Consider the following 20,096-nt stretch of genomic DNA (forward strand, 5'->3'; position numbering starts at 1 on the left):
TAAGAAACCTTTTAAATAGCTCCTGGAAAAGGAGTTGTAGCAAACTAGAAATCAACACACAGCATTAAGCTTAAACAAGCATTATCTTCCCAATTAAATGATACTCAACTGAGACCACATGAACTGCTAAAAGAGTTATTATGAAGTGCAAGCCCAGTAATTAATGTGCTGACAGCCTGTGATCAGCAAGAGCATCCCTCTGAGGAACTAAGTGATTTCTCATCATTACAGCAGAGGAATAAGAACTAAGCTGTATTGACCCCAACCCAGCTGAACAACTGTGAAGCTACTGGATGCACTGAACTTTTCCTGGACTCTCTCCTAGTTTTTCTGTCTCTTTTCTCAGAATTATAAAATGCTTATCTTAGAATTTGTAAGTGGACACACACAAGCCAACAAAAGGCATGAAGTCTGAGCTCGCTTCAGCATAACTCCATAAATCCACAACAATGAGATTCTCCACCTAATCCAAGGCAGGTGACAGAGGTAGCAAAGTCAACATTATATTCACTGTTCAACCTAGCAAACAAATAGGTACACTTTGGTGGAAGGCTGCACCTTAGTTCATTAGCCATAAGATGGCAGACCATTCTTTTACCTCTGATTTTCAGTCAGCCCCTTTCATCACCAGTATTTCAGGTGAACTACACAGTACAGGCACATCTAAAGATATTGGGAAAACTCTGTAATATAATTCACATGGCTTGTTGATTTACTATTTTGTACATTAAAAGGAGCAGGGAAGATTTGGGGGGGGGAATCAACATCTCAAAGCAACACAGTATCATGTACATTAGAAAGGCTTTGTGAGAGAGATGGTACTAATATGAGAAACTTGATCAGAGAGATGTTGCGGAGCTTAGTAACAATAAAACATCTTGTTACAAAGCTGTTGTATGCACTAACAACTTAAATAACTTGCTGGCAAGTGCAAGAGTTCAGCATTAACAGCCAAAGCAAGAAGTTCTCTTCCAGTTCCATTCTCCCCAACCTTAAAACACTCTGCTACCCTAGGACACAGAAGGGAAATCAATTAAAAAGTGTGTCACTTGAGACCTTCCAGGGTTTTAAAACTGTGTTTATTTCATAGTAAGACTATGGGCCCTAATGTGTTGAACAAAGTCTGGTTTTCAAAAGAATAATCCTATTTTAATCTAGGAAATTGGTAACAGCATCTGAGTAACCAACTAGAAAAATATACCAACACCCTCCAGCACCCAGGACAACAGGAAAAAGACTGATTTCCAGAGGGATCCATCCACTCAGGCACTCATCCTACTACTGTTCTCAACAGCATCTTTGCTACTTCAACTCATATACCTCTCCTACCCACAGGCCACACAGCATCCACTTAGAATCATTTTCTCAGGAGATTAGCTCCCACAATTAAACTAAATTAGATAAATGCATATATCCTAAAACTCAGCCTCATGCACGTTACTGCATCCACATCCATGATTTATGTGGCATCTCAGATCCCTCTTTGTCAGTGCCAAAGTCCAGGTTCTTCCCAGGCCCTAGGCATATGCTGACATGCAGGAGCATCAATACCAGAGAACAACCTTACAGTATCCTTGCCTTACACAACACGACATGCCTGTGAAAAGCCGTCATCTTCTGCTTCTACCTTTCTTGTCCCTCCCCTCACTTTCACCTCATTATCCTACAACTGTTCATGGGAAAAACTAAGGAGTCGGGAACCAGTGCAAAATACTGCGTGTGCACCAAACACGTGAAACAGTAGAAATTGGACTGTGAAACTCAAAAATACAAGAAGGTGAGTCAGCACTTGTATTTTTACCTCTGTAGAAGTAAGTAAATATTTATTTAAACTAAGAGGAAAAACAAACAGTCCTTTTGTCAAGGGAGCAGTTACTGGGATTAGTTTGGCAGTAAACCTCAACACAAACAGAAAATTGTAATTTCTGTTACCCTGAATTGCATTTCACTCTATGAAGAACTTTATCACCAACAATCTTTCAGGTTCAAAACAATACCATTTTTATTTTCAAATATAGACAATGGAAGTCTCAGGTATGGGCTCCAATCAGACTGCAGTTCAGCCAGACTTAATTAACACTTACTGTATTTGCAAAGCTTAAATGACAAGCTACAACACAAGCACTCAAAATCCACAAGCTTACTTTAGCAGAAATCAAAAGGTGATATTAGCATCTTCTCCAGGTAAAATTGCAGAAAACATCATTGGAAAATGAAACCCTGAAGAAAACTTGAACTTGCAATCTCAAAACAAATTAACACAGAGGGGGCAGGAGGTGTTGTTTAAATATAGTTAACAAGAACTAAATGCCTTCATTGGTGTCAAAAATAAACCATTCCTTACTTACATGAACCAATCTTGTATTGTCCAAGCTTAAATTCTCCTTGTGATCACCAGCTGAGTTACCAAAAGTGGCTGCAAAGTCAATAGTACATCCTATTTGTACTACAGTAATGAGAAAAAGGAAGTAATTTTCAATTTTGAATATCCTAAAAGACTGACATCTTCCAAAGAAATACAACTGGAGTAACAAAATAGCTTAGTTTTCAACCCACTGCTCACAAACAGCAAAACTCTGGAAGCATGCGCGACAACTGAAGTGACACACAAGCCTCCTCGCATCCCCTAGCCCAGTGAAAGCTCAGAAGCAGAAATGGCAGGTGGTGTGTCCTTTTACTGTGCTACACTCAGACCAAAAAACTGCTGTAAGTTCTGAGAAAGAAGAACCCCTGCTTGTCAGTATCAAGGAGTGGCATAAGTTAGTTATCTCCTGCTTAATCCAATCTCCACTGTAAAGGAGAAACGCCTCTGAGAAATATACTGGCTTGTTCAATGTCAAAACCAAAACTCTTGCTCTTCATGCTTGAAGAAAAGATCTATGTTTTCCAAACAATCAAGACTCAAATTTACCTTCCCTAGAAGACTTCCTAGGACATTCACTGTCTCGTCACCCAAACTAGGTTCCTGACCATCCACAGGGACAACATACTTCCAGGTGGCATGAAGGCACATAAAAGACTCAGTGGCCTTACACATCTCTGTCCACTGAAAAGGTGCAGAAAGGAACAGAAATTCACTCTGAATCAAACCATGCCTTTCCAGACACAAAGCAAAAAGACTCGTAGCACCTTGCTCTCTGGCTGATGACCTTCCCATTTTCAGTTCCCCCTATGCAGGGAGCTGCTGAAATCCATAATGGGAAAGAAGGATAGTGAAGAACCAAACTTCCCATTCTGTATTGGGTGTCTTCTCACTGAAGAGCATATCAAGTGGCAATTACCCCATTAAAAAGTAAATGACAAGTAATAAATATAAAAAAAAAAGAGCTGCCATGTATCCACTTGCTGTACAAAACAAATACCATCATGATTCCCCATCCACTAGAATACATCTGCACTAATGTACACACAGGTAATGTGTGATTCAGCAGACACAGGCATAACTGAGAAGCCACACTGCTGGCTCCCGGTCTGAGTCATTTCATTTTTGTGAGTAAACTCTGGCAGCAGCTACATCTATTATCTTCAAGAAATCAAGTGTCATTCAGAACACAAGTTTCACTTCAACAAAACTACCCCCACCCATGGCTTACATAAAGCTCCCTGCTGCACTGAAGGACTTCCTTTGATTCAAAGTGTTAGAACATCTTATTTGCAACTATTTTTTCAAAACATAATAGTAGGGTGTCCAGCTTAAGCATGACCAATGAAAATATAAGTGACACTTCACAGCACTTACCATCAAGTTCAACAGATATTTTCTTTTTCAGACAAGTTCCAACCTAGAATCATTTCTTTAAGAGTTTATTTATGCAGTTTGTACAATTACACAAGATTATAAAATATTTTTCCATTAAATGAATAAAAGCTCTTGGGTTTTTTTAACTGTGTAATAGATTGAGTCAGTATATATTTTTCAATAAATGCACTTTTTCATTAGAAACATCTTTTTGTAAAGATAAAGGATATAGTCAATTGAACTTTGACTACTGCCTATCCAAACTTTCTTGAGAACTGATGCTGGTAAGTTTACATTGATTTCTAATAATATATTTGTATGACTAATTTCTTTTAGCTGCCATTACTACTCTGACCTTGTCATTTAAATAATTTGCTCACTGTAACATAAAAAATTTGCACTCCTGCATCCTACTAGGAGTTTTAGTTAGGTCTCTGATTTTGTTTCAACTATCTCAATTTGCAGGCACTGTTTGGAGAGTTTAACAAATCAGATACGATTTGATTGCTATCTTCACTGGACATGCTACCAGAAGTGCTGAATAACAAATTTCAACAATGACAAACCACTTGGTTACTGAAAAAAAGCAAATTAATAAAGCAACACTAGAAAGTCTGCTCTTTTGAAAATCTAATTTCTGAACAAGAAATACAAATGCTATGCAGACTTTCAACTTAGCTGCTTTCCTCTCATTTATGACATTTTGCAAGTATTCCTCTGTTGATAAACTTGATGTTTATCAAGTTTCCACATACCACACTGGTGCCATCAGAATATTAAAAAAAATCAAAGTCCTAAAAGACCATTAGGTTTCTTCTGTGCTACATGTCACAAGTATTCAACAGAAATCTATTCAGGCCTAACCAGTCATATTCCTATCTGTTTCTGTGTTTTCCAAAGTTACAAAACCCGTTTATATGCTATATCAGAGAGAAATTGAGGAAGACAATGTCACTCCAGTTTTCAAAAAGGGTAAGAAGGATGACAGCGGGAGTCAACATGGCTTCACCAAGGGTAAATCCTGTTTGACCAACCTGATAGCCTTCTATGAGTGCATAACTGGCTGGCTAGATGAGGGGAGAGCAGCGGATGTCATCTACCTTGACTTCAGCAAGGCTTTTAACGCTGTCTTCCGTAACATCCTCATCAGAAAGCTCAAGCAGTGTGGCTTGGATGAGTTGACAGTGAGATGGATTGAGAGCTGGCTGAATGACAGAGCTCAGAAGGTGGTGATCAGTGCAGGCCTGTGGTCAGTGATGCTCCACAGGGGTCAGTTTTGGAGCCAGTCTTGTTCAACATCTTCATCAACGACCTGGATGAAGGGATAGAGTGGACCCTAAGCAAGTTCACTGATGACACCAAACTGGGAGAACTGCCTGACTCACCAGAAGGCTGTGCTGTCATTCAGAAAGATCCTGACTACCTTGAGAGTTGGGCAGAGAGGAACCTCCTGCATCAGTACAGGTTGGGGACTGACCTGCTGGAGAGCAGCTCTGCAGAGAGAGACCTGGGAGTCCCGATTGATAATAAACTAATCATGAGCCAGCAATGTGCCCTGGTGGCCAAGAAGGCCAATGCCATTCTGGGATGCATCAAGAAGAGTGTGGCTAGCAGGCCAAGGGAGGTTCTCCTCCCCCTCTGCTCTGCCCTAGTGAGGCCTCATCTGCAGTACTGTGTCCAGTTCCAGGATCCCCAGCTCCAAAGGGATAGAGAACCTCTGGAGAGAATCCAGAGCAGAGCCACCAAGATAATCAGGGGTCTGAAGCATCTTCTTTAAGAGGAAAGGCTGCGGGAACTGGGGCTGTTTAGCCTGGAGAAGAAGAGACTGCAGGGGGATCTCATTAATATTTACAAACATCTAAATAGTGGATGTCAGGAGGTTGAGGCATAACTTTTTTCTGTTGTATCTGGTGACTATGCTAGGGACAATGGAAAGAAGCTGGAATACAAGAAGTTCCATTTAAACATAAGGAAAAATTATTTCACCGCTTCGGCGAGGGAGCCCTTGCACAGGCTGCCCAGGGAGTGTGTGGAGTCTCCTTCTCTGGAGGTTTTCAAACGTGCCTGGATGTGTTCTTGTGTGACTTGATCTAGGTTGATCTGCTTTAGCAGGGGGTTTGGACTAGATGGTCTCCAACCCTTACCATTCTGTGATTTTATGGGTAGTCTCTTCTTACCTGAAAAATTCTAGTCTTTAATAGGTTGCATTTCAGATAATACCTTGCTATACTGAGAAGAATCTGAGAAGGAATGCATGTAAAGTGCCAATCAATACAATAAATAGAGACATTACATAGAGAAACTGCTAGAGCTGCAGCTGCATTCATGTCTCCTCCAGAAGCATGCAATACACAGAGAGACAGAACATCAAAAATAACTTAAACAATTTGGCATTGGGTAGAATTCAAAAGCAAGACAAGTTTAATTGCAACAACTCAAGCGTTTTTAAAGCAAGACATGAAAGTCAAGGAAATATTTCTTGTTTCATTTACTGCTGGCAAGCTCTGTTGAAGAGCCCAAGTCTTGCTTCAGTGTTACACAGTCATTTGGAAGAGTCAGGAAGACTTAATGCAATTCCTGATTTTTGTGTCACTGAAAAGAAGTGCTCCATAAACTGTGAATTTATGTTAAGTCAGGTCAAAATTAGACTGAAAAAGGAACAAGAAGATTTTCGTACACACTTGATGTTGTTTCGCTCTTTAATTACTTCCTAATTAAATTTGCAAGCTTTGATAATATCTACTATTATAATTGATGCTCCAAATGGAAATAAATGCTAATTCCCCCTCCAAATGAACCATCAAAATCATGCACATTTAAATAAATTAGTAAAATTTATTTCAAGCTGTCTTCAGAATATTCTCATCTACTGTACTCAATTCTGCATTTACAGAATTCTTTGCCAAGGATGCATTAATCCACAACTATCTATAAACAGTCTCCTGCTCTTAACAGCAAAGAAAGGTGCTTCTTGTAAAAATAAACAGCAACCTAGCAGTGTCAAATTCAAGATGCTCCCTAACTAGGTATGCTGAACTGACTTGCAGGTCACCTGTGGCATAACATTTCATCAACTAAATCGCTTGATAAGAAGCATTATCTTTTTTTATAGAAGGTTTCAAATTAAGTAATTGTGTCTTAATATTACAGCACTTTCATAGAGTCATAGAACGGTAGAGGTTGGAAGAAACCTCTAGAGATCATCTAGTCCAATGCCCCTGCCAAAGTAGATTGGATCACCTACATCAGGTCACACAGGAACGCATCCAGGTGGATTTTGAAAGCCTCTAGAGAAGGAGACTCCACAACCTCCCTGGGCAGCCTGTTGTTTATATGTAAGCACAGAATGGTATAGGCTGGATGGCATTTATGAAGGTCACGTGATCTAACATTTGCTCAGCACAGGGTCAGCTTAGATCAGGTCGCTCAGAAGTTCAGGTGATTTCTGAGACTCTGCAACAGTGGAAATCCTGTTCATCTTTGAGAAACCAACTCCAGTGTTTGACTATCTTCACTCTGTAAATTTTTATTCCAGTTGTAAAGTACTTTGTTGCTACTTGTGTCCAGAGCCTCTGATCTTATCCCTGTGCAACTCCAAGAGGATAGGGATGGTCAAGCTTTCTACAGCAGTCATCTCTTCTAAAATAATAATTAGTGACTGTATACATACTTTAAAAGTTGATCAAAAATCAAAAGACAGGATCCTTGATCAGATCAGTCAAATACACATTCAAATATTGAGAGTGTATTTTTTACTCATGAACCTTCGTGAACACACATAACACTTTATTCATCAACTCAGAAAAAAAATCCAGAATAACAGAGAGAGGTTCTCTGTTTATTTCAGGAAGCTAATGCCTTTTCTAGTTCTTTAGCTCTCCACAGAAATGAATAAAACCGTCTGGATACAGAGACAAACCCTACTTATCTAAATCACCAGTATCTAAAATTCTGAAATCCAAAGGTCAGGTACTTCCCTACAGGACAGATGCTCTGGCATTCTTAAGAACCAATCAGCTACCTCAATGGTATTTGGAGGCCTGCAACATAATTTTAAGTAATGTGTTCAGTTGCCTCAGTGGTGGCAGGATAGTTATTTGTTTCTTTTAAAAAGTCAAGTGTGTAAGTTGTTCCAAATAATATACTCAAAAGTAAATAATGATTTTTTTTTCTTAATTAGTTTCTACAGGCTAGCTTGCCCAATATAGACCCACTGATGTTACATTGCACTATGTAATCAATATATCACTATGCTATCTCTGTCATTAATTCCAAGCTCATATTCATTACTTAAATTAATCACAAAGTTACAATTTCCTAACAAGAACTGAAGCCTGACCTATATTAAAAGGTGCCACAGGCTACTACAAACCAAAGACCAAGTCAAGCTTTTCTGCACTGCATGGCAGGAAGACAAGAGAAAACAGGCATAAATTGATACAGGAGACAGATTCAGGCTGCATATAAAGCTTTTTGCCCCCACCAAAGACAAAGAGGCATCAAAATGGGGCACAGAGATGCTGTGCTGCCTCCAGTCTTGGAGGTTTTCAAGAGGTGACAGGATCAAGTCAAGTGCAACTTGGTCCCATCTCATAGCTGGTTCAGCTACAGGCCTGCCAAGGTTTCTTGCAACCTAAGAGATCTCGACAGGCTCTTTTCCCCAATATATATAGTAAATATTAATCCAAACATTTCATTTCTACATGTGAAATTACAAGTCAGTTGACTTACTGCTCTGCTTTCCCAAATCTCTCAACTGCATGTATTCTTTTAACTCTGATCAACAACCTTCAGCATCCTGTCTATTCTGCTGCTTTACGATGGGAAAGGTAACCTTTCCATCAGTGGACATAATTTTCTCCCGCAGCATCTGCTTGAGGGCCAATATCACAGTCACTAAGTCTGCAGTAAATGAAAAACAGAAGGAAAAAGAACAGAAAGCAGATATACTCTAGGACATGTTGGGCAGAGGCTCTCCCAAGCGTACAGGCCTCCTGACTAGCAGAATCTTTTGCATTTGACTTGCATCCAGTCCTAGAAGATCCAAGCAAATTCCTCAAGAGCTGTTCCTGCTATCATGTCCTGCAGCACGAGTCCTCCGACAATGTTTTCTCCAAATACTCCCAGTGCAGTGTTAACATTTTGACCCGTGCCAACAATTCTTCCTTACCAAGGTTCATAAGAACTATGGCATGGCACAACAACATTTTGGTGGTTGAGTCCAGGGTACTGCCATGGTGAGCTGCCTTTGGCAAGAGCACAGCTATTTGCATGGTGCAAATAGCATGGTACTTGAGGTAACACTTCCATGAGGGCAAAAGCTGACCTTTTATCAAGTTAGCTCTTGCATCTGTGAATATGTTTTTTGTCCCTCTGCAACAGGTTTGTCCATCTGAAACATGGAGAAACTGCCCCACAGATAACAGAGAGGTAGTCATGCTTCCTGGTCAGCGTCTCTATCTTACATCCATGTCCTAAACGCATCCTCGTGCCTAGAATAAGGCTTCACAACATACACAGCACCGAGTCACTTGCCTAGTATGTGTTGAGTAAAAGGAAAATAAGGGCAACAGCCAAGGAGGAAAGAGCCCTCCAGGTAACTGGCCAGCCAGGCTGCACACATTTCTCACCAGTCGTCCTGCCCTGGGCTAAGCACATTCTTTTTAGGCTGCAAGCTGCACAGACAACGTCCAGGTATTCCCAGGGATCAGAAGAAACTCATTTGCAAAAGCTTTCATTTCTGAGTTTCCAGCTAGCTATTTCTGTTCTGTAAGAATTCTTTTCTGGTCAGCAACCTTGGACTCAAAGCCCTGATGTGCATGTATGCCAAGAAATTCTTTCCTGTCTGCTAAATTAAACATTACTGTTCTCAGAGGGTCTCTGGGTCACATCTCTTTTCTCAAAATGACTTGACTTTGCAACTGGGATTGCTCAACAGAACACTCAAGTCATGGACTTTAATTTATTCAGGTATCACAGATAATTGACTGCATATTTAAAATATTTCCACACAGTGAATTTTGTGCTGTTAAATTCACATTCAAAATTCAAACCAACTTTCCTCAGTGTCTCCCCAGACAATCCTTTCATTGCTCAATTCATTCATGGCATTTTTCTTCCAAGATGCTAGATCCAAGAGAGAGCTCATAGGCCAATTAAGACATCTCATAATACACACTCCTGATCATTACTAACTTGAGTCAGATTCAGAACATTAAATAATATCCATTTTTATCCTCCAATTTACACTGTAATGTATTGTCTAGCAATCCTAAAGAGCTGAAAGCTGAAGTATCTAGATAACAGATTTAGTTATCAGTGTTTTCTTTCTGTCCAAGCCCGTACTCCACACAAAAAGAACCTGTCCTGACAAGACTTCAGACATGAAGATTTTACATGAAAACCATGGGTGAATATGTTTTCCCATCAAAGTGCAAGATCTGTAAAAAGACTCTGTAGGAAGCAAATTTCACATCTAGATCATTTCAAATGGCTGTTTTAACACACACAGGGAAAAAAAAAGTATTAAAAGACACTGAAAGACTTCAGGAAATGTCACTTGCTGACACAAATTACAACATCTCCAAAGCCATCAAGCAACCTGAATGTGAGGTCTTTATAGTCAACCATGAAGAAGTATCTTGAGGAAAGTATTGATGGATCATAATTTAAACTAATTTTCCACAATCATACAGTTCTCCCCGTTACCATGGGCACAGAAAAATATCTTTATTACTACACATTTCTAGTATATTTATAGTTTGAGTTTTCATATGCATTAATTTTAAGTTTCTGTCTGGACTTTTTGTATGGTTGTTTTGAGGTGAGGAGGGTTGTTTGGTTTGGGCTTTTCTGCTGACGAAGGGAGAGGTGACAATATTTAGGAAGCAGCTATTTGATCATACAGCTTGATATTTCCTTCCTCTTAACACATTCTTACGTAGCTTGCTAAGAAGATAATTTGAAGAATCTCTTCCTCTGACTGTGAGCTACCAACAATTCCTTTTACAATTTCTTCATCTACTATCTGTTTAAAGTACTTATCAAATGAAAAAAATCCCAGTACTCTCACATTAATTGCCATCTAAGTTGGTCACAATTATTTTTCCTATTGCAAGGGTAAAGCTACTTGAAAATTCTTCACTAGAAATATCAGAATACATCAGAAAAAACATGATGCTGGCTAAAATTCTTTGTACCAGTGTAAAAAAGTACAAAAAATATGCCCATAATTAAAAACCAACCAACCAAAATCAACCAAACAAGAAAAATAAGCAATCTCCCTCAACAAAATTTTATTCTCATTCTACTACATAAGGAATAAGTGAAAATGAAGGTAAAAGAAAGCTAAAACCTGATGAGGTATATAAGCTGTGTGTTAACACTATTTAAATTGTTCTTTTTTTCTGTTTGGATTGTTTTTCAGAGGAAAATAAAAGTGTCCTTACAGTTAGTTTGAAAATTATCAATAAAGACACCACTTAATTAATCGTAATTTGATGACTGTAGGTTCCTACCAATTCTGTAAAGAAATGGCGTATTTGGCATGCTGCCCATGTCATTAAAATAATCGTAAAAAAACCTGAAGTTTATATGGTGTTATTGTGAAGAAATTTGGCTTTTCACAACACAATTAGAAGTCTTTAGGTTCACTATGATAGAAAGAGAAGTACCGGTGAACACTGTAAGGTACCAGAATAATCATGTTTACAAACTGAGTTTTATGTAAATTTAAGCTCAAGAAAGGTATCACAGAATCAGAAAACACCACGTAAGAAAAGTCACTAAGCTTACTGATGTCACCACCTTCCTATTTTATAGGCACTTCACTACCCTTTTTAAAAGAAAGCTTAATCAAGGTACTAGACTTGTATGCTTGCTTTTCTACTTCTTAACACTAGAGATTTTCATATTGCCATTCTGGTCTGTCAGGAGGTATCAAGTTGGAATTTATTTCTTTAGAAAAACTAATTTCTGCAATAATATTTTGGCTTCTTTGCAATAAAACTACCACCTCAGTTCTCTTCCTCACAAAGATTTGAAGTGTAAACAGCCTTTAACTAGGATGACCAAATACCACTCGATTAAAATTCTTCTCAAGTCTCTCCTTACCAGGTAACTCAACAGAGATTTACTCTTGTAAGAGTAACGATCCAATGGACACATTAGGTTGAATTCTCTTTTAACATTTCATGGATATGTCGTTAACAGTTATGTAGAAAATCCAAACAGCACTTGATAGGAGGAAACAAATCAATCAAGAAACTCTTCAAGAAAATTACTAAATTCATACAGGGTGTTCCTAACACTATTCTAAATTGGCACCAACCCTCACCTGCAACTTAATAGAAGCACATGTAGAATTACCATTTTCCAATACCTTCAACAGAAAATTAACTCCCCAATAACCAAACTCAACAATGTGCTAAGGCTCAAAAAGAGAAAGGGAGATTTAGGCATCTGCAACTTGAAAGAGAAAACACCAGATTCAAAAGGAAAAAAAGTCAAATCAAAACGAAAAAGACAAAAACTTTTCTCTGAAGCAGCAACAAAACTATTCCATTTCTAAGATTTCCAGCTCAACTGCTGACTATTTTGGAAACCAGTAGGAAGAAAAAAAAAGCCTCTTAAGTTACTAATCCATACCGGATCTCATCAAACACACCACTAAAACTGGAGTCACATGCCAAGTTATACATACATTCACTGAAACTGCAAAAAAGTTGTTAAATCCTTCTTGAGGATCATATTGCCTCACACTGGATGAATCAATTGCAAGAAGTACATGTACAAATCAGAGAGATATGGAGGGAAACTAAATATCCCAAGAACACAATGGTTCAAATAACCACCTTTTTCCTGCAGCAGACAAAATTGCTCTACTGTACATTTTTAAAGAATCATTATTACTTTGGAATTCAAATAAGTTCTTGGGCAAATTCCAGAACTAACTGATTTGTATTTAAAAAAACTTCTGATATACTTCTCAAGTCCAGGTTAAGCCATGTGTATTGCCTCTCACTTCACTGTCTTTGGTACAGTGAACTGTTTGGTTTGGTACTGGAAAATATCACATACACAAATTTGATACAGAGATGCTTTATGCAAGGTCATTACCTGATGCTTTCTGAAGTGTTTGGAGGCAAGTCTCTGACCTTTACAAGTCAGCTAGTAAATTACACATTGATTTCCAAAACCCTTGCACTATTTATTTTAAACAAACAAGCAAAACCCTGCAAAAAACTCATGGCTAGAGGTGACAGTTCCCAAAATCTGCAGAAATCTAGCTTGGAGAAGTTCTGCAGGCACTGAGAAGAACTCTGGGATTAGGATCACAGAACCCCATGGCTGAGACAGTCTGAAGAACAACTTCAAAATTCTCAAAGAAGTTAAGGGCCTTGCACAAGTATTAGTTCTGGGATCTCTACATTAAACCAGATCATCTCGATTACCATGGTGACAGTCACCCATGACATCTAGATGTTTTGTTGATTTTGGCGTATTTTTCCTGAAAAATCTTTGCAATCTACTCCTCATCATTACTTTCTGAGCTTCCCCAGTATCACGAGCTCTGATGAAGTACAATTGCATTCATAATGCCAGAACTTTGGGGCTGAGGTATGAACTCTAGCTGAACCTTCACCAACAATAGAAATAATCAAATAACTCAGTGACAAATAAGGCTATAAAAAATGAACTGAACACACATAGCTGGGCAAGGCTGTATTTGAGAAACACTATCTTCTAAACAAGAACTCAATGCTATTGACATGAAAAACTCAGGGAGTAGAGGGACAAGTAGACAGATTGAAACACACACGTTACACATCCAGTCTTTCAGTTGTGAAAGAGAACGTCTTCAATATGCCCGGTCTATCTCAAGCAGACTGAGGCATATTGTCACTGATGGAAAAGAAATACCAACAAAAATAGCTCCGACCAAAAAAATCGCAATTTCTTACAAATGACAGAACTTTTACAAATCCTAAGATAACTTGCCATTTCCCCAAATAGCTGATCTGCAGTAAAGACACTGTGAACAAGAAAACGCATCCTTTGCATTCCCTACAACTTGTTTACTGTGACACTTACAAACTAAAAAAAGGACCTTAAACTCTTATCCCTAATTTATTTTATGATAATGGACACTAAGCGCTAGAGCCTATTTATGACCAATACAGATCACCTGTGGCATTGAAATCCAGGCAGTGTAGCAAATAGTATGGTATCACAGATAACTGTTATTTCTCCTCTACTGCGACTTGTACACAGCATACTCAGGTGATTCATCTTCAACCAGAGAATGGTGTTGCAGTCTAAAAATCTACCATCTCTTGAGTCATCACTCAGTGTTGTCCAAGCAGGTTTTTGGATCAAGACAGACTGTCTACAGTCACTTAAGCTCATACAAAGACATGCAACCTGAAAGGGAAACAGCATGACATAAAATTGAACTGAAAATGAAGTGTGAAGAGGGCAAGACATACAGAATTTTTACAATATATTGACTGCCTTTATTACACTGCAGTGAGATCACTTGGCTGTAAAAGCATGAGATTTACAGCTGCCTCATCTTTTATGTAGGGGTACTATATTTTATTTGGTGAATCAGGGTGGGAAGTGGAACTACAATTTCTCCCAGGCTCATCCTTTTAAAGAAGAAAAAAAAAAAGCCAACCAAATCCATATTTTACATGCTTCTAATATCATGAGAATATGAACTTGTAACTTTTGACCTTAGCTTCAAAGGCCATTTGCAATAACATTTTGTTTCATCCAAACAAACACCTTTTCTTATATACCCATAAAACATCAAACAATTCTACTTCTCCTGAAAAAAGATTTTCTCTATACATTTCATATTTCATGTGATACACAAGGGCAGTTTGATTTTGCAGCATACTGAATTGAAGAATAAAGGCAAATGAGCACCACCTCACTGGAGTCATGGCACTGGAGAGAGAAGGAAACAGCAACACAGGAAAGAAATAACGTGTTCACAAACAAAGGCGGGGGGGGGGGGGGGGGGGGGCATGCAGGGGGAAGAAAAGGAAGAAAAAAAACCCAGCAATCAGAACACAAACAGCTGGTGCTCAGGGACTAGGAAGGACTTTGGCTCCACAATAACAGGATCAGTTGCATAATTGCTGCTGCCTGAGAAGTTACACAATGTCCACCCTTCTTCTCATTGGGGAAAGCAAATAAGCAATAAAAGAGTCCTTTTAGCGCAAAGCAGCTAATAAATTAAATACCATGCTTTAAAATCCTGCTCTGAAGAAGGTCCTCTGTATTTTCAAATGGTACTTTTTAGCTTACTGTAACATAAAACATGGAATTCTGTGTTAACTCTTAGTAAAAACATCTTATTTCCCCTAAGAGCGACATGTCCTAACACCAGTGCAAAGCCACAAGAATTTACCACCTGGCTTTTCCAGCCCTGCTCTCAGACAAGAAGTTTGAGCAGGAGAAAGCCGTCTCTAAGGTTAAGTTGTGTGAAACTGACCTCTCCTGGTGTTGCAGAACTTTGTTGAATTCCATGGCTATCATGACATTTGAACCAGAACCATAAGCCACCAAAAAATTCCAAACATGAGCAAATCTAATTCAATAACTGGATATTTTGCATATTTTTTTCAGCAGAATTGGCAAAATATTCGTAAGAGAAATAAAGACAAATCAATCTACGAGGAATGACACATCACAGAAGAATGAGCAGGAAAGAGGTTTTCCTGTGTGGTTATGTATGGTGCAGACCTGTATGCTGTGGCATTGTACAAAGAGTGAAAGTGAGATTTGACTCAAGAGTGAAAGATTGTGAAGGTACTGCATGCTGATTACAAGGCAGCAGAATTTTAGCTTGCCAGCACTGAATCCATAAAGATTCTAGCCCAATTATAGCCCTCTTGTTAAGGACTTGGACCAAAAGAACAAAAGGTTTATCTCATCCAGAAATTGCATTCAGCTGTAAGTCTTGTCCATTTGGTTTTTCTTACCTTCAGGTCAGAGGGTTTTTATCTTCCCACCATGATTTGGGCTCACAGCCCAAAGCTGCTGCATTGCAGAGTCAGCAAAGACGTGATGCAGCAATACTCCTGAATTGCTTTGGACGTGGAAGTACATGTCATTGCTGCCAAATCCTGAAAGCCATCCAGCAAAAACCCAGAGGCTCCATGGCACTTCAGAAAATAAGAAAAAAACCACTCAAAACAAAATCACAACAATAATGCTAAGACGGCTCTCTCGGCCATTTTATTCCCTGTTGTCATTTTCTAGCTAGCATCCAGAACACTGCTAAATTCACAACTGTGCAGACAGAACAAATATTAGTTCTCTGCTCACCCCTAGAACTCCAAGCAGTATCCTGTGTGCTCAGTACAGTTCACTTCTAACAACAGGTGTAGGAATCTGCAGCTCTCCTTGAAGAGAAGCAGAAATATCAAGATGTACAGTATTGCAGTAAAAGCACATATAAATTTAAGAAGGAAATGAGACATCTAACCTATATTCTACATGAGCCACCACTCCAGTATATCAGCTCCTGGACAAGAAAGCAGATGAGAATGGATCCATCTCTAGTGAAAGGAGAGAAAGAAACTGCCAATCTGAAAGTCTGCACAAATGAATATGCTGGCCACAGTACACATTGATTCTGCATATCCAAGATATTCAAGGAGCAGCAAGTACAGAAAGGCCTACTCTTCTCAGCTTTACTTGCCAGCACTGAACTTGTCTCAGGAAAATGACACAGTTGCTATTCTGCTGCACTATCTTTTTGCTGTCATTGTAACTGCAGCAGTCTTTACTAGTTACAATTTCAGAAGCAGTGGCCAGGTCACAGTAGCATCTCACTACCAACCACCAAAACAGGAATGCAGAACACTTCAAACTCCACTTTTTTTTTTTTTCCACATTAGGGATTGCTACAGATGGCAATAATCCAATCCTTAAAGCCTCTTATTGTGAATATGCTACAAAGCAGAACAGCTTTATCTATAATGTTTCAGCTCTGAATTGAATAAACCACTTACCTTGCCTAATGCTTCCACAAAAACTCAGAATTTTGATCTATGACCTGTTGTGCATCAAGTGCCCCTTACACCAACTTCATCAGCAGTTCCCTCACTCCTCTCCTGGCTCTCTGGCAAATGCTGTGAACAATTCTCAGATTCAGGACTCAAGGGAGCCAAAGAGCAAAGCATCTCCAGCCCACTCTCAAGACACTAAAGTATACCAATCTGAATGCAATTGGAACAGCTATTGTGGATCAATACCATGATGCCCATCACCTCCATCCATTCTTTTTGGATTTGGTGCTAAGGAAGGAGAAAAGCCACAGGCATAAAGTCCTCCAGGACTTCAACAACCAAAATCTGTCACTGTTCCAAAATTCCCTTACAAGACAGATATCTAAATGCTAAAAACTAAATAAGTCTGAAAGTTCACAGCTAAACTTCCAGTGTTAGCTGTGCTACTCACTTCCGAATGCACAGCTAAATGGTTTACATTAAAATGTGTTTTATTTGTAAATTTACATATCTAAAAGATAATTAACTTAAATTATTTTCTTTTTAGATGCCTAGGGTTGCTCTAGTTGATGCTTTCCATTAAAGAGCTCTCTGGAAGTATGATCTTCAAACCATCACCTAAGGTAATAGGAATCAATTATTTCCTCCCAAGGTTATAAGGGCATGCTACACATCTATCTTGATTTTGGACAGCTGGGTCCACACACTTAGGAGAGGTAAACTCTGTCCTCTGTGTGGCTCAGTTGATCAGCAATTTCTTTTAACTCAGTCACCTACTATCTGCTATCAAATCCTTCAAGTCTGTAATGACCTTTTTTTCCAATGAAAAATGGACAGATAACTCACTGCAAAACTCCTCCTAAGGCACTAGGCTTTTTACATCCTGGTAATTTGCCTTTAGACTTTCCAAATTTAATTGAGAGTCATTCTAGGTCCCAAAAAGTCCTCCCAATTAAGTTTCAAAGGGGGAAGAAAAGAACAAACTAAAAAGAAAGAGGGAGGGGGGAAAAAGAGGCAAAGTAATTAATAGCGACATAGAAATTTAAAATTGAGCAAGCAAGTTCTAGATATAGCAGAAAAAAAAAAAAAAAAGAGATCCATTCAGAAGATATGAAGGAGATGCAAAAGAGAAGACAGACTACAGTTTTGCAGACCTACAAGTCCTGAAAAGCTATTTACTTAAACCACTAGAAGCTAAAATGCACATGTTCAAATTGGATTATTCCTGCTTTATAACCCTAAAGCTTAGTTTGGGAAGAGGTCAAAAAAAATTAAAGCAGCAATAGCATGAAGCAAAGAAAATAATTGTCACTTGTTTTCCCTCTAAACCATTAAAAGGCGTTTGCCTGCTTTGTTGGTAGCATAGTCTAGGAAATCTCAAAGCTTACTGTGTTTTGGCCTAAAAGGAGTATAAACATAAACATTGTTATTTCCTAAATGTGTCAAGGTCTCAACAACTACTTCCCTGCTCAGCAAAAGAAACAAACATAAAATGTAATCCTTATATCATCCCAGTCAAGATAATGTAAGAAACAAACACAAAGCAACAGAATTAGGATTTATATATCTCGTATAAAACTCTTCAACTCACTGATCACCAACCCTATGGACAAAAGGGAGTCAATCCAGATCCTCCAAATCTGAAAAAACTATGCTGATGCCAAATTACTTGTGCACAGATAAGCTGAAATTAAAATAATAGCAGAATATTTACATCTAAAAAATATATAATATTTGAAACAGAAACAACATCCTGGATTCAGATGAACTGAAATAATCAGAAGCAATTGGGGGTGCAAGAGTGTCTTTAGTTTTCAGTGTATTCTCCTTTTTTTTTTTTTTTTAAATGAAAAGGAACAAGTTACCCTTACTTATTTTTAAGAAAAGGCAGGGGAGGGAAATTTTGATGGAGTCTGAGCGTATCAGCCCCATGTTGCTACTTGTGGTTTCTCTCCTGCTCTAAAGCATTTCCAGGACACATTTTGGCATAAATCTGAAACACTGTATCAGCAATACACTTTCAGCAAGTCCCCAAAACAGTTTTGGAACAAGAATTTTCTTTCAAGGGCAGACCTGGAAGAGCATACAAAAAAAGACTCCTCAAAAACACTTAAACCAGCTGAAAAGATAAATGAATGTTCTGGCAAAGTAATGCAGCTTTTTGCAAGAGCTGAATATAAAAACAAAGCAAAAAAGGGAAGCTAAGTAATCCATTTGTTTCATTTAAAAAAACTCCCAGGAGTAACAGCAGCACACAGGCCAAACCTACAGGTGCAGAAAGTGCAATGGGTCATTAAGCTGGGTTCTCTTACTTGTGGCAAGCTGATACATTCCTTCCGTCTGCCTGTCCAGACTTGTCAGCATACCATTTGGAAGCAGCTGAAAAACTTACAAGGATGTTGATAATGTAGAGTGTACAGGCGATGACACCCAAAGGAAGAACAACTACTGCACCATCCAGCAAAAGCACTGGTAACAAGGTTGCAGGGCATCAGGGACAAAAGCTCTGCCTATATCTGAGACAGACTAGCACAAAACAGTATTGCATAACGGCTGCAACAGTTTTCTTAGGCTTACAGATCCACTAGGATAGTTTCCCTAGAACAGAGGATAACTGGGCTTCCAAGAACTACTAAGGCACAAAAGGCACTGCTTTGTCTCTGCCTCCATCTCCCTGCCCTGTTTACAGCACAACCAACATAGTGAAAGCCAAAAAGAAACCATATGACATGCTTTATACTGTGAGGGGGCTGGGGGAAATCCCACAAAATCCCACCCAACAACAAAATCAATATACACCACCACAAAAACCCAAAAATGAAAACGACAAAAAAAAACCACCACACACATAACCAACCACCACAGGAAAAAATTCCTACAAACAAAAAGCCAAACAAATAATTAAAAAAAAAAACCAACCAACAAACAAAACTCAGTTCAAGCCCTTGCCTCCTACTGGGTAGTGATATCTCTTCCATTTTGAGACTCAACTGTAAGTGACCACAATAATATTGTTTAGAAAAGCTATATTAGTTCAGATTTCCCAGATATCTTTCTCAAAACACATATCTCCTAGCTCACCCACATTATTAAATCGATGCTTTTGAGATAAATATGGTCTCCTCATATGAACAGTCAGACTAACAAAGCTGGCACATGCTGCTCAGCATCATTAAACTAATGCCTTCAGCTCAGCAACTTCGCTTTAATCACATTAAAGGTACACCAGCTAATGCCACCAATATATTAACAGAAGCCAATAATTCATGCACCCTGGATGCAGTAGGAGGCACCTCCATACTGGGGGAGATGGTTGGAGAAGGAAGGGAGGG

The 20,096-nt window shown here is 38.8% G+C and overlaps 1 protein-coding gene across 4 annotated transcripts in view; it reads right to left on the minus strand.

The window, feature by feature from the left end:
- The window catches only part of WDFY3 (WD repeat and FYVE domain containing 3), a 182,851-nt gene that overhangs the window by 149,632 nt on the left and 13,123 nt on the right, over positions 1–20,096 (minus strand). The gene's annotated exons all lie outside the window — the stretch shown is intronic.

The sequence above is a fragment of the Colius striatus genome, chromosome 3 (genome assembly GCF_028858725.1).
Source record: "Colius striatus isolate bColStr4 chromosome 3, bColStr4.1.hap1, whole genome shotgun sequence".
NCBI lineage: Eukaryota > Metazoa > Chordata > Aves > Coliiformes > Coliidae > Colius > Colius striatus.